Genomic DNA, 14,953 nt, shown 5'->3' with positions numbered 1-14,953 from the left:
GAGGGGAAGATCACTGAGGTGAGTAAATCTGCCAAGAAGTGCAGGACCCACCAAGATAGAGGAGGAACTTTGTCACACTGGGTACATGTCATCTCAGGATGGGATGCAGAGATAAAGTTTCTTGACCGCATAAATGACTGCTTCTTGGAGCAGCTAGTCCTAGAACCCACCAGAGAAGAGCTAATTCCTGATTTAATCCTAAGTGGAGCACAGGATATGATCCAAGAAGTGAATATAGCTCAACTGATTGGTAATAGTGACGATAATATAATTAAATTTAACATCCGGGGGTGGGGAGGGGAGACACCAAAGAAGTCCACACTGTAGCATTTAACTTCAGAAAGGGGAACTACACAAAAATGAGGAAGCTAGTTAAATGGAAATTGAAAGGTATGGTCACAAAAATGAAATGCCTGCAAGCTACATGGAAATTTTAAAAACACCATAATAGAGGCTCAAATTAAATATATACTCCAAATTAAAAAAAAAAACACACACACAGTAAGAGGACCAACAAAGTGCCACCATAGCTAAACCACAAAGTAAAATAAGCAGTTAGAGGCAAAAAGGCATCCTTTAAAAATTGGAAATTAAATCCTACTGAGGAAAGCAGAAAGGAGCATAAACTCTTGTACTCATTTTGTGACAGGGTGCTATCAGCAACATCCTGATCACTGACCCTGCTGCAGCCTGGAGATGTCTGCCGGCCCAGCTGAGGGCAGTTATACACTTTCACGTGGGGTACTGTGAACACCTGGATGAAAATCACTGGGTTAACAAGGTAGTAGGGAAAAATATAAGAGGAGAGGCTCAGGAGGAACTCTGAGGGTGAGCCTGGGCAGGGGAGTGAGGGCTGCAGGGAATCCTACCCTTGCTGTAAGCCTATATTGCACAACTATCACTATGTAAGAGAGAAATAAATACACACCTTGCTGCAAAATAAACAACCCAGTGTTTGTTTGTGACAAGAGACCAATTGAGCTGGTCAGGCAGTGAGGTTTTCTGGGTAGTGACAGAGGAACCCTGTGATATATAACACAAGAACCAGGGGTCACCCAATGAAATTAATAGGCAGCAGGTTTAAAACAAACAATAGGAAGTACGTCTTCACACAATGCACAGTCAACCTGTGGAACTCATTGCCAAGGGAGGTTGTGAAGGCCAAAACTATAACTAGATAAGTTCATTGAGGATAGGTCCATCAACAGCCATTAGCCAAGATGGTCAGGGATGCAAACCCATGCTCTAGGACCTAGCCTCTGATTGCCAGAAATTGAGAGTGGATAACAGGGGATAGGTCACATGAGTGATTGCTTGTTCTCTGAAGCACCTGGCATTGGCCACTGTCAGAAGACAGGATACTGGGCTAGGTGGACCATTGGTCTGATCTAGTACGGCCATTCTTATGTTCTTATATAGCCTTTTAATTACAGTTTTACTCCTTGTGGAAAAAGTCATAGAATTTAAGAGGAAAAAAAGCAATAGGGTTCTACAGAAATTATTTTATTTGCTCACTGTCTTTTAAGTGACCACCTTCAACATGCCTTATTCCTTCTGCTTAACAATCTGTCTCAACTTCTGTTTAGCTCAGACTGCTTCCTTCCTCAGACTGGAGAAAGAGCTCTCTGTAATCTTGAAAGCTTGTACCTACCACCAACAGAAGTTGGTCAGTAAAAGATATTACCTCACCTACCTTGTCTCTCTCGTATCCTGGGACCAACATGGCTACATCACTCTAAAAATAATTAACACTGATTGGAAAAGAATACTCTTTTGATAACTTGACAGTTTTTTAAACACTTTCATCTTGAATTTTTTAATCTTTATTTACGATTATAGAAGACACAGGTAAATCTACATAAGATTCCAAGATTGTCACCCTGTGTGTCATAGTGAAGCCTAGAATGACTGTTGAGCCTATGTGATGCAATGGAAACAGCTGAAAGCATGGTTAAGAGCTCTTTTTTGTTCAGAATATCAACAGGTTGAACCATGACTGGGATTTGCGGCTTGTTGTGTCTGATTTTTATGTTCTTAGATAACTTGGCTTTCTGAATGACACCGATGTGGTGTGTGGCTACAGTAGCATATGTATCTATGCCATGCTAAAGAGTCCTAGACTCTTGTGATATTGTTTGGAGCTGCTAACTGCTACCAGAATATAAATATTAATAATTAATGAATAATATGTGAAAATAGATATGCAGATTATTTCAGTGATGTAGTTGCTGATTATAGCACAGGCAAACAGAGAGCTAAAGTGGGTTCAATCCTGTCAGTGTGGAAGTCAATGGCAAAACTCCCACTGATGTTTATGGAGGTCAGGATTTCACCCAGAGTCTAGTATTTGCTATTGCCACATGCAACTTATGTGTGAAATTTTTTTTGCACATTGTTCTGTTGATTGTTCCCATTCTTTACCTTTAAATCAGTCCAAGCCTCTATCCCAGCAAGTTTCAAGTGCTTAAAAGCCAAATCTTTCAGAAATATTTTTAGGTGAGCAGGTAGAGCCTATGGAGAGGTAGCTGAGTTTCATGGTGGTTGAAGAATTGTATGCACTGCTTCTATATATAGCCAACTCACCTCCCTCGCCTCATTCATATCGCACCTGAACCCTCATGTCTGCTGCCTCATCAAGGAGAAGTCAGTTAGGAAACAAGCTAATTTAAAGGCACCAGAAAGGTGTATGCCTTATTGAGTATCCCTCTGAGGTAATTAATGAAACACTAGTCATTTCTCTATCTTCCACTCCCTTTAGTCTATCACCCTCAGTATGGCATTGTGTCCAGTTTAGACTATAAGCATTTTGGGACAGGGATTATGTCTTCAGTAGTTTCTTTCAGGCACCTAGCAAATTTTTGGGCATGCAGGATGAACGAACAACAACAACTGTAACATTCTTAGGGTGAAATTCACCCTTGGTGTGTTGAGCTGATGCAAGGCTCAGGGATCCTCTAATTTATGCCAGTTGCAAGTGGACACAAGGGCAGAAAACATAGCCATTGATTAGTGTAGCACATGGGCATCCTGGCCATTCTCCTCTCCTTCATCCATGTCCCCTTTCCCCATGTATCCTAGCAGCAAGGGGTGAGAATGGTGGAAGAGCCCTTATTTCAATTCTGTCACTCACTGTCAGATCACTCTTATGCTGGGGTGATCACACTGGCTATGTAGAGCTTGAACATGCCTGAGGTGCAGCTGAGAGTGGCAACACCATACCAGGAGGTCTCATTCATTAGGGCATGCAGTACATGCCGTGGCCTACTACCAGTGCAGGATTATCCCTTATTCTTGTCAACATATTTCCTCATCACTGGAATAGTGGGATTCTCACCATTTCCCTGACTGTTTTCCTCAATGGACATCATTTGTCATACAAATCCCACCCAGTCTACCTTGGAGTAACCCTAGATAGATCTCACATATCTTAACCACCTAAGGAAAACTGTGGCTAAGGTGAGGATGCCTAACAACTTTCTAAGCAAATTGGCCAGCACTTCATAGGGAACAAATGCTCAAACACTCCAATTGTCTAATTTAGCCCTCTTTTACTCTGCAGCAGAATACTGTGCTCCAGTCTGGCTCCATTCCTCTCACATTCAATTAGTTGACACATAACTACATTCAATAATTTGCATTGTAACTGAGATGATTTGACCCACATCTGTACATTTGCTCCCTGTTTTAAGCAACATCATTCCTTCCCACACCTGTCTTGATGACCCTACAGCCAGAATGGCTGGGAAGATCAAAGTAAACCAAGTCTAGTACTATACACTGCCCTATTCCACCACCCAAGCGCATGCTTGTCGTCAAGGCACCCATTCTGGGCCCACTTCCCCCACTCGGAATTCTCTCCAGTGTGAATGTGGCATGAAGAATGGTCTGCAGCTGACATCAGAAATCTGTCTTTCAGAATTGACACAAGTATGCGTGTACCCACCTTTGATGTGCCACACTGGACTGTTCATGGGCCCTTCTGAATTGATTTCAGACTGGCCGGGGTCTGAAATACTTTCCACCTGAGGCCAATGAGGATCCCACATGCGGCTGTTGCCAAAGACTGATAATGCCATACATCACTGATGACTCCTCTGACCAAATTTGAAGGTGGTAAAGGGCTTCACTCTTTTCTGACAAGGCTGCTGCAGATTGGCTTGGCAAGCTCCACCTCCGATAAGGACAATTTCCCGTGAAAGAATATCCTACAATCTAAGAGTTCAATCCTGTACCAGTAGAGAGAACAGCACGTGCCATGTCTTTGTGAGTACAAAATCTTGAAGATTTGAAATGCCAAAATGGAATGCATGCAAGGGAAAAGTCACCTCCACTTCCATATATGAAGGGTAATGGTGAAATTCACGTAACATATAGCAAATGCTAATGCTTTGTTTAGCTACTGGGCTTGAGACAAATCCTGTGGTGCATGCTATGAAAACAATGCTCAACTGATCCATCAAAACAAAATTATGACTATAGTAGTAATGATTAAACACTTCTTCTCCATGATCACATAATATGTAGCAGGATCTATTTAGGCATTTGGTTTGTCTTGTGCCAGAACATACATAATCCCAAAGGACATTATTTGAACATAAAGGATTGTTGACTCACAATTCCCTCATTGGAGTCCTCTTGCAACATCTCTTCAAAAGCAGATACACATACACAAAAACTGGGACTCTGCTGTGATTTATTTTATCTCCATTTTAATGTGTTACTGACAGCCGCATATGGAATCTTTATTAGCACAAGCATAGGATTTATGATCTCAGAGTCTGGGCCAAAACAAATAATCCTCATGTGCTGAGTGGTGGTTTAGGTTTTTCTTTTTTGCCTTCTGGTTTGTATTATGCTGAATATCTGATCTGATTTCCTATCACTAGATCATACATAAAGGTGAGATGAATTCACCTTTTTGGTTAGTCAGTGACCACCATGCTCCTTGTTTTGCTTAATACTAGTAAATATACCTATGTAACACTGAATATGAATCCAAACATCACTATTCTTTGGGCCCCTATGCCATCTTTGCACCTTCCTTCAGGCCTGCTCCGTATTCCCCACTTGCCCTCTTTCTGCTGCAGCTTTCCAGTTCCTCATTGCCCAGCTCCATGTCATATTATCAGCCTCTGACTAAACCCATTATTTCCGCTCAGGTTGGAGACTTCCAGCAGCTTTCCCTTCCTGCTTCCTCTGTCATGACAACCCTTCTTCATGGATTTTGACCAGAAAAGATGCATGTCCTGCTCCTTTTGATTATAAGGGAAGTGCTCAGATACTGCAGTGCTGGATGCCATTATAAGACTCTCGGTGGATCTGTGGGCTTGTTTAGAACACTTATGTTGGCCACAGGGAGAGGGCAAAATGGGAGAGGACATTTGGGGACATGGGGGAGTGGCAGGCAGGACCTGGCAAACGGGATATTAATAGGCATACTGAGCTACTTTAACCACATCTGGTTCCAGAAGGGATGATATGGGCCAAAGACCTTTTTTCAGATGGTTGAAGTAACTGGCTGAATGGCTAAACAAGAGATCAGAGGGACCCCATTGCAGTACATTACCAGTGGTGTGTTTGGAAGCTCACTATGTAGACAGAATTCACCTTCCTACTTACACAGAAAATTGCTCTGTCTCTAGTTATTCTTTCATGCTGATGACATATTTAAGTGCAATATAAAACTACTGGACATAATGCTGCCAGGTGCTTTATAATAAAAGCTTGGTGAGCTATTTGTAATGAATAATTTATCTAACTAATCTTGCCCTTTTTTTGGTTAATTACCTTATAAACTTGTTCATAGGCCAAATATTTTTGGTAAAAAAGTGACGCATCGGCTTATAAACGGGTCTACACCAAAATTTGATTATCTTAAACTCTATGGAATCATTTAATTTAATATCTAATACATTGTTGTTTTGTTTACCTGGAGCATTTGCAGGCAAGGAGCCCCTCAGCTCCCTGTGGCTGCGGTTTGCCGTTCCCTGCCAGTGGAAGCTGCGGGAAGTGGCGCACCACTTCCCACAGCTCCCATTGGCTGGGAACAGCAAACCGCGGCCACTGGGAGCTGAGTGGCTCCGTGCCTGTGAACGCTTCAGGCAAACAAAACGTCCCTGCCCACTAGAAGCTTACCCTAATTGGCCAGGAGCCAAAGTTTGCCAGCCCCTGAAATATAGGGTCGGCTTATGAAAGGATCATACAGTTTTTGCTATTTTTACCTAACCATCTTGAGGGGTCAGCTTATAAACAAATGGGCTAATGAATGAGTGTAAACGGTAGCCACACAGATTTGGCTCTTCTTTGATGTATTAATTATGTATAATTCTCAACAAACATTTTATGCAAGCATATTTTGTGCTACAGTTTGTTTGCAAACTGTTTGTTGTGATCATATCTTTGAGTATTTGCTATTTGAGGTGTTTGACTGATAACATGAATCACATGATATTGTTTCGACCCTATGATTGGATGAAAAACTCAGTACAAGAAGTAGGCAGCTTCCGGTACAAATAGCGAATGCCTGTAATCATGATCAACCTCTTTGTTTGGATATGGTATCTGCATGCAGAACAACAGTACACTTATATCTCTGTGAGCAAAAACCTGTTTGCAAGACTACACTAAGTGAACATGAAGGAATGTGAAGATAGCTAAATAAGAAAAAATCAAAATTGACAAAAATGTTCCTGAATAAGTTCTCACTGTTGGAGCATCTCTAACTAGAATACTATTACTTTGCCCTCTACAATGTGTTCTGGTCCATTCTTTGATGTCAAAGTGATTTACAAACCTCAATTAAGCTTTGTACTGCCCTTAAGAGAGAGGTATTAACATAGCCGTTTTACAGATAGGTAATCTGAGGTCCTGAGAAGTTAAAGTCATAAAGCAAATCAGTGGAAGTCTGGACTAGACTCCAAAATTCCTGATTCTTGCTCCAACCACTACACAAACTACCTTCCTTTATCATCATTACCCAGGAGGCAGGCTTATGAACTACGAAAGAAGCATGCCACTGGGAGCAAAACATGAAAGGACTTAAAAATCCAACCCTCTGCAAGAGTGGATATTGTACACCATGAGCCAGATTTAGGCAACATGTCAGTAGTTGACAAAAAGCATATTTTGTTCCTTCGTTTTTCCATTCATCTAAAGCTGGAAACGCAGAAAGTTGTGTAAGATTTCTGCAGTTATTTGGAGCTGGCTGCAGCTGTTTATCATACTGAATAATTATAAACATTTGATTGTCTGACAAGAACTGCTCAGGCGGCTTTGCTCCCCGTTGTGAAGAGCACTATTGCTGAACCCCCAACAATACTGTACCATGTGTGCTGGGGCCTGCTTTTCATTTAGAGCTAGCAGATGATCAGCAGGACCCCAAGACCAGGTTTTGGCTCTGACATTAAAATCAAGCCTATGGATGAGACTGTGGATTAATTTGCCCAGAATTCCAGGCAAAGTCTGGAGATCTCCATTTCAGTGTAAAATATTCAAGTGCTAAGACACAGGGCTGGTCTACACTAAAACTGTAAGTCGACCTAAGTTACACTACTTGAGTTATGTAACTGATGTTGACATAATTTAGGTCAACTTACAGTAGTGTCTACACCACGCTGTGTCAGTGGGAGACTCTCCTGCCAACTTACCTTATGTTTCTTGGGGAGCTGGAGTACAGATGTAGATGGGAACACGCTCTCCCAGCAATTTAGTGGATCTTCTCCAGACCCGCTACATCGACACCGCTGCATCGATCGCAGCAGTGCTGATTTAGCCATAAGTATAGACAAGCCCATAGTCATGTATTAAGTGTAGACTTCTATTGGCAGGCTCTAATATAGTGGCTCTCAAACTTTTGTACTGGTGACCCCTTTCACATAGCAAGCCTCTGAGTTTGACCCCCCCCCTTATAAATTAAACACACTTTTAAATATATTTAACACCATTATAAATATTGGCTGCAAAGCAGGGTTGAGATGGAGTATGATAGCTCACACCCCCCACCCCCTGAGGGGTCCCGACCCCCAGTTTGAAAACCCCTGCTCTAATAACAGACAGGCCGGGTCAGGGATTTATAATAATCTTTGCAATGATTTAGGTCACTGGCAACCTATAGTAACAAAGCAGGTTGTAAACTCTGTAGGTTTCCAAACCCTGTGGAGGGCTGGCATTTGCAAAATATTTAAAAAAAAAACAAAATCATACAATTAGCCAAAGAGAGAAGAACACGAGTGCTTTATTTAAGATAACAACAAGGTAGACTACCTGCCACTTCTTAGGTGCTAAAATAAAGAAGCTTTGTCGTTGATCACACACAGTATGGTATCTACAGCCATCTGTTCCATTAGCTAAATTCTGCCTTTACCTGCTAGAGTTGTGATAGGTGATGGCTTTGAGGTGACTACCAGAATCATCCTGCTGGAACAGAGAAGGGTGGTTGGGAGGAATGTGTGGTGATCATTATAAAAGTGCACAGATCTACTGGGTTGGGTCCCAACACAGTAGGCTGATGGGTGTCCAGTAGGGTGTACTTTTACCAGGGCTGTAACTAGAGCTGAGTGAACAATTGTTTTTTCAGTGTGGCCAGAAAACCGAAGAATCAGGGAAAATGTTCAGTTTTGGTTCTGAAAATGTACAGATTTTGATGACAAAGTGGAGAGGGAGAGACACACACACACACACACTCCACCCCACCCCATTGCTGTCTCTTTAGCCCATTGGTTAAGGCACTTGCTTGGGATGTGGGAGATGCAGATTTGAATGTCCATGCTGAAACAGGGACTTGAATTCAGCTTTCCCTCTTCCTAGCTGAGTGCCCTAATAGCCTATAGTCTGGTGGCTGTTCTGAGCTGGGTTGCTCTCATGCTGTTCCAGTTTGTAGAAATATTTAACTATTCATTGTTTCATGGAGAGAGAGAGTGAGAATGACTGTATACCTGGTGATTAAGGCCAGCCCCGGAAGGTAGAAGTAGCTTCAAATCCCTCCTCTGAACCAGGCAGTGAGGAGATTTGAATCCACTGAGCGAGTGTGTTACAGATGCATACACGGTGACCTGAAATGAACATTTCCGATGTGCTAACAAGTTCCAAACAGTTCTGGATCCAAGTATTTCACCTGATTTTTCAGTTTGATGGCCGAACCAAAAACATCAATTATTTTCACCATTCTATGTAACACCTACTTTAGCTTTAAAGAAGTGCATGTGTTTTGGGGTGACTGGTTTTGTGGTCAAGAGAAGCTGGCAACTTCCATGGCTGAGTGGGACCATTCCAGAGGCAAATTAAGCCAGGATGGGTAAATGGCTTCAGGGTTGCCTTTGATACAGCATGACTTCTTTTATTGTGGTGGTCTCAGTTCTTGGCACTGTGTTTTATTGTACTTTGCTGAACATGTTATGGTTTATAGCAGTTTACTGTACTGGGGATTTTTTCTTCCCCTTATTTGTAACTTTTTGGCATGATCATTAGTTTGTTCTAGTTGGTTTCTTTCACTCTTTCTTTGAAGTGGATTTCAGCTATGCTGTTGACAGTATCTTTGTGATTCAACACCCTCAGTATATACATTTTTTATTTCCTTTGTGCCACTGGCAGCTCCATTACAGGGATGCAGTTGGTATCACTTAGTGGGGTTCTGAGTCATGCACGAATTAAATGATTCCTTTGTCTTTGCAGTTTCTTTCCATTCTGAGCTGTCTGTGTGAATTCCTCCCATGTTGCTGATTGGTTGCAAATGCATGTTTGCCTTAATGGGAATTTCTGTTGTTGTTTTCCTGTCATGATTCAAGGCATATGCTGATCTCTTCTGGACCCTTTATGGAACAGAATTCTCAAAGTATGCAGGAGAAGAAGTTTAATTTTACTTTGCGCTGATCAACACTGAATTTCATCTGCCATTTCGTTGCCCAGTCACCCTGTTTTGTGAGATCCTTTTGTAACTCTTCAGTGTCAGCTTTGGACTTAACTATTATTTCATGTTCATTTTCACTCAAATCACCTTCCAGCCTCATCCCAGCATGCAGGAGGTGCTGGGAGGGAGGGAGAGGAGTTGATCAGTGGGGCTTACAGACCCCCTGGAGTACCCTCCCGGACACCAGTTTGAGAAATGCTGGCCTACGTGACATGAATTGGGTGAGGTAATGGAATCAACTATATAGCTGACTGAGCCAAGGGGAAATACTATTATTTAGGAGCACAACAAGGGTAGTGTTAATTTACCTAGGTCTTTATGGACTTAGGAGAACAGGTCTTCTTAGGAGCTTTCCAGTATTTATGGTTCCAGATTGTCTGTTCTTATGGTATTTCCAACAATTTGTAGTATTTTGGCACTTGCACAATAAGTCATAACCAGAAAATGCAGAGGGGCTCTTTGCACAGACCTCCCCACCACCCTGCTGGTCGAGTGGTCCAACAGCACCTCCCTGGAGCTGGATAATCATCATGTCTCCCCATCCTAATTTTTAAGAAAAGGCACAGGTGTTGTAAAGTGGAGTTGAGAGAACGTGGTTCTTTTAGCCAGAATTTTGTTTCTGACCCTTTCATTGTATGGTCCTCACACCATTGCATTATTTCAGTTTTGTGCTTATATAATCCGTTCAAATCAAATCAGAGTAATGGAGTGGTGAATCTTACTGATGGGTTCATTACAAATGCCTAGACATGATGATAATTGTTATGTCAAAATCTAGAGGGCTTGACTTTATACCTATTAAAATAAATGAAAAAATTCCACTTGATTTAATGTAAGGAAGATCAGGCCCTGAGTTCCCATATTTCACAGAGTTTAAGGACAGAAAGGACTACTGATCATCTGGTTGGACGTCATGTATATTAGAGTCCACTGTATTTCACCTAGTAATTCCTTCATTGTTTCCAGCAACTTGTGGTTGAGCTATACTGTATCTCCTAGAAACAGATCCAGTCTTGACTTAAGGGTTCCAAATGGAGGATCCACCACATCCCTTGGTTATCTACTTCAATTGCTAATTACTGATACCACAGAAGATTTGAGTACTATTTCCAGCTTGAATTTTTCCAACTTTCAGTCATTTTTTCTATGCCTAGAAGAGGAACTAATTGTGGTATTTATGATACTCACAGATATCACAGAAGAGTAAGTGTTGACTTTTTAAAATAGCAACCTAGGTGGATAAATACATGGAAACATGCAAACATAGAAATATGAAAGTGAATGTTAACCAAGTATTTTCTGACTTTCAAGCAAGGTTGCTGTGGGTTTGGTTATAAAAATGGACAAAAATATCAGGGAGACATAGTCCCAGACTGGCTTGCCCAACTCAAATTGTTACCCCTTATTTAAGTAGGAGAGTGACCCGCTGTCATTTCAATATAGTCCTGCCCAAAGCCATGGTTGGTTATATTTCTGTCATAAAAGTTCCAAGGGTAAAAATCCTTTATAAAACAACAACTTAAAATGGAAATTCAAGCCTATTAAAAATCATATTCACACTATTCAGGATATATTTCCTCTACAGCACAGAAGTCCAGTCTTGTCTGATTCAGTCTCTTATTTCCACCATCTTCATTTAAAATCCTTCCATCCTGGATTTTATGTTTAAGGAGCCAAGTAAGTAAGTGGATGACTTGTTGCCAAATTCAAGAGCACTGAATGGCAAAAGCCTTTGAAATCACTACTTTATATCCATTTTCAGATCTCTCACAAATGATTTTTATGTGAATTGGAAGGAGACTTGAAAATGTCTCATACAACCCCCAAAGCCCAGGATTACAAGCCAACATTTCAACTGATGACTATTCAGGCAGGTCAATTCACCTTTTTACAAAGAATAAAATGATGTATCCCTGGACTAATATTTAATGTGAACAAATTCTTACCACAGAAAAATTTCAATGCAACATTTTGAGATTTGTTTAATTTAAGAGGAGAATTTCTGAAGCATTCAGGTAAGTGGCTTCCTCAAATTTCAGTTTAGCTGGGCTCTGCTAGAAAATCATTCCCTGTCTTGACATTAAACCCTTGCCCCCTTTCACCTCACAAGTATTTAAATAGTTACAAACCAGCCTTCCTATGCAAACGAAAACAACACACTGGAAACCTCGCTGGAACAGCGCAAGACCCAAGGTTCATACAAATACCAGAATGAAAGGAGAACTGAAGGCAAAATTAAGGAAAAACATGAATTAATGGAGGTAAATTGTAAATCTTAAAAAACCCACCAAAAACTGTGAATAGTTCTAAACAACACAACACAACTAACATCCCAACAATAACAGCAGCATCTTTCATAGATTCTAGACAAGCAAAATCCAAGCCAACAAAATGCTTTCCAGTTTGTAAAAGTTTTAAAATCTGCCAAAGGAGATGTCCTGGCCTTCCTAGCAATGGAGCAAGAGTAAGCTCCAGCAAATCACATGTAAAAAACATAAGAGAAGCAGATTTTCCAGGCACTCATTCAGGACAAGAGAGGTCTCCCGTCCAATATCACACAGCATTGAGGGGTGGGAATTGCAGGGGCTCTCCTTTCAAATACCAATGAGCCCAAATGGAGGGGAGAGTTCTCCTTTCTCTAATATCAATTCATTAAATAGAAACTAATGGATGTAGAGAACATCATTGTTTTTTTACTAGTGGGGGAAGATTCTGGAATATTTGCTCTAAGCACTTTTGCACACAGCCCATATAGAAAAACTCCTATAATCTTTCTATATAATTTTTAAATTGGTTTATAGAAATGTGTAGCAGGGATCGAATTCTTTCCTGGTTAATGTAATTTCTGTAAAAGCAGCAGAGAATCCTGTGGCACCTTATAGACTAACAGACGTTTTGGATCATGAGCTTTCGTGGGTGAATACCCACTTCGTCAGATGAATGTAGTGGAAATTTCCAGGGGCAGGTATATATATGCTAGCAAGCAAGCTAGAGATAACGAGGTTAGTTCAATCAGGGAGGATGAGGCCCTGTTCTAGCAGTGGCTTGAGTCGGAGTGAAAACTAGCGGGAGACAACTGGACTCTGTAGGGTTGAAGCCTTCACAGTGCTTGTTGATCCGTGCTGAGCTTGATGGTGTCAAATGCAGATGATTGAGTGACCCAATTTCGTCTGTTGATATGCTCTGGTCCTGATTTCTTTGGGCGTGGCCGAGGGAGGTCGGCACTCCTTAATGTCTGTATAGAGAGGCCAGCGGTTCAGTGCTGCTTTCCTACAGGTTTTGAATTGCCGGTCTCCTAGAAGTATCTGCATTCGTCCACTTTGGTGCAATGCACTGCCTTTCCGTTAGAGACTGTCACAGTTGTGGGCGGCCGTAAGTGTGCATAGCAGAGGGCATGGCTGGCGTGATGGATGCGGCGGTGATATCTTACATTGCGATCGCCCACGCTGTAGATAGGTGCCATGAATCGCCATGAGTTTGATGCGTATGGCTATCGGTTAGTCCTGTGATGATGTCGCCGGCATGTATGATCATGTGGGCAGGTTGGCATCGTGTAGGCTCTCCTCTTTATGCATGGATTGCGCACTGACAGCTACAGTCGACTATGGTGCGGCTGTGGTGCAGATTGTCTAGTGGGATGTAGCAGTTTGCAGAACTTGGCAGAGATAGTCTGTGTCAATAGGATTGTGGGCTATACCAAATGTCGCTAGGTAGTGTCCCTCATTCTACCAGGTGATTAATCCCGGGTGTGCCGTGGAGGTTCGTATTTATGCTGGGGGCTGATAGTATTGATGGAGCTCATGTGAGTAGCCTACTGAAGTTCTTTCTGTGGTATATTGTCTTGCAGGTAGGATGCTTCTGGACACGGTCTGGCTCTGTTGATCTGTTTCACTTTCTCTCTCGTGCAGGTATTGTAGTTGGAGAATTGCTTGGGTGGAGAGTTTGTTACGGATGTGGTCTCTGCTTGGAGTTGGTTTCGAGCCACGGCATCCAAGCCTTATCCATCCGTTCAAAGATGATTGGCTGAGGAGGCAATTGGATCAGGTCCACTCCAGGTGCTGATGTGCCGGGATGCGCATAGCTGGAGCATTAAGGTAGGCATCAACCAGTGTAGTTTTCAATATTAGGTCGGTGTTGGTCAATCTGTCTGGACATCACTTTTGTCACCATGGTGTCTAGAAGTGGGACCTCCCTGGTAGATTGGTCCAGGCTGCGCTTAGATAGCCATGTGTGGTGGAAGCTGCTTGAAATCGTGTGGAATGTTTGTCCAGAGTCTCGTTCCCATGGGGTCCAGGCGTGATGAAGATGTCATCAATGTAGCGTAGGTAGAGAGGGGCATCAGTGGACGAATCTGAGAAGCGTTGTTCAGTCAGCATAAAATAATTGGCATATTTTGTGTGCATGCGGGTGCGCATAGCCTGACGCTGACTCGGAGATATATATTATCATCAAATTGAAATAGCATGTGTGGAGTACAAGTGGCACAGAGTGCTCAGCAGCCCGTTGTTCCTGTGGCGAGTCGATCAGGCGACTACTCCTTTTCCTTACATGATTTGTATTCCTCTGTTGTGGGATGTTGTTAGGAGCCTCACAGGCGGAGTGGATGGGCTAGGATGGGTGTTGTCTGGGAGTGACCAAGCATGTGTAGTTTCCTCAGAACTCAGTGGCGGCGCGCACAGAGATATCTGGGCGTGCTAGGGTGCAGTAGGGTGGCTGTGCGTAGTGAGAGTGGTGCATCATACTCCCAGACAGTCTTTCAGTGACGCCATGCCATGCCTCAATGATGGGCATTCCAGGGGATTTCCGGTTGTTGATCTTGGGGGTCGTAGATAGAATAAGCCTGGTCGGGTCGTGAGGTATGTTGATTTGTTCTGGTGTTAGTGTAGGGAGTATCCTGAGTAGATGGTGCAGTTTCTTAGTGTATTTCTCAGTGGGATCTGAGGGAAGTGGCCTGTAGAATTTCTATTGCTCCCTATTAGTTTAATTTGCATTGCATTCCATAGAATTTTTCCATAAGGGAGTAAATTTTAAATGCAGTGTACTCGATGG

Source organism: Chelonoidis abingdonii, chromosome 3, assembly GCF_003597395.2.
Source record: "Chelonoidis abingdonii isolate Lonesome George chromosome 3, CheloAbing_2.0, whole genome shotgun sequence".
NCBI lineage: Eukaryota > Metazoa > Chordata > Testudines > Testudinidae > Chelonoidis > Chelonoidis abingdonii.
The sequence above is the reverse complement of the archived record's forward strand: the minus strand, read 5'-3'. Positions refer to the sequence as shown.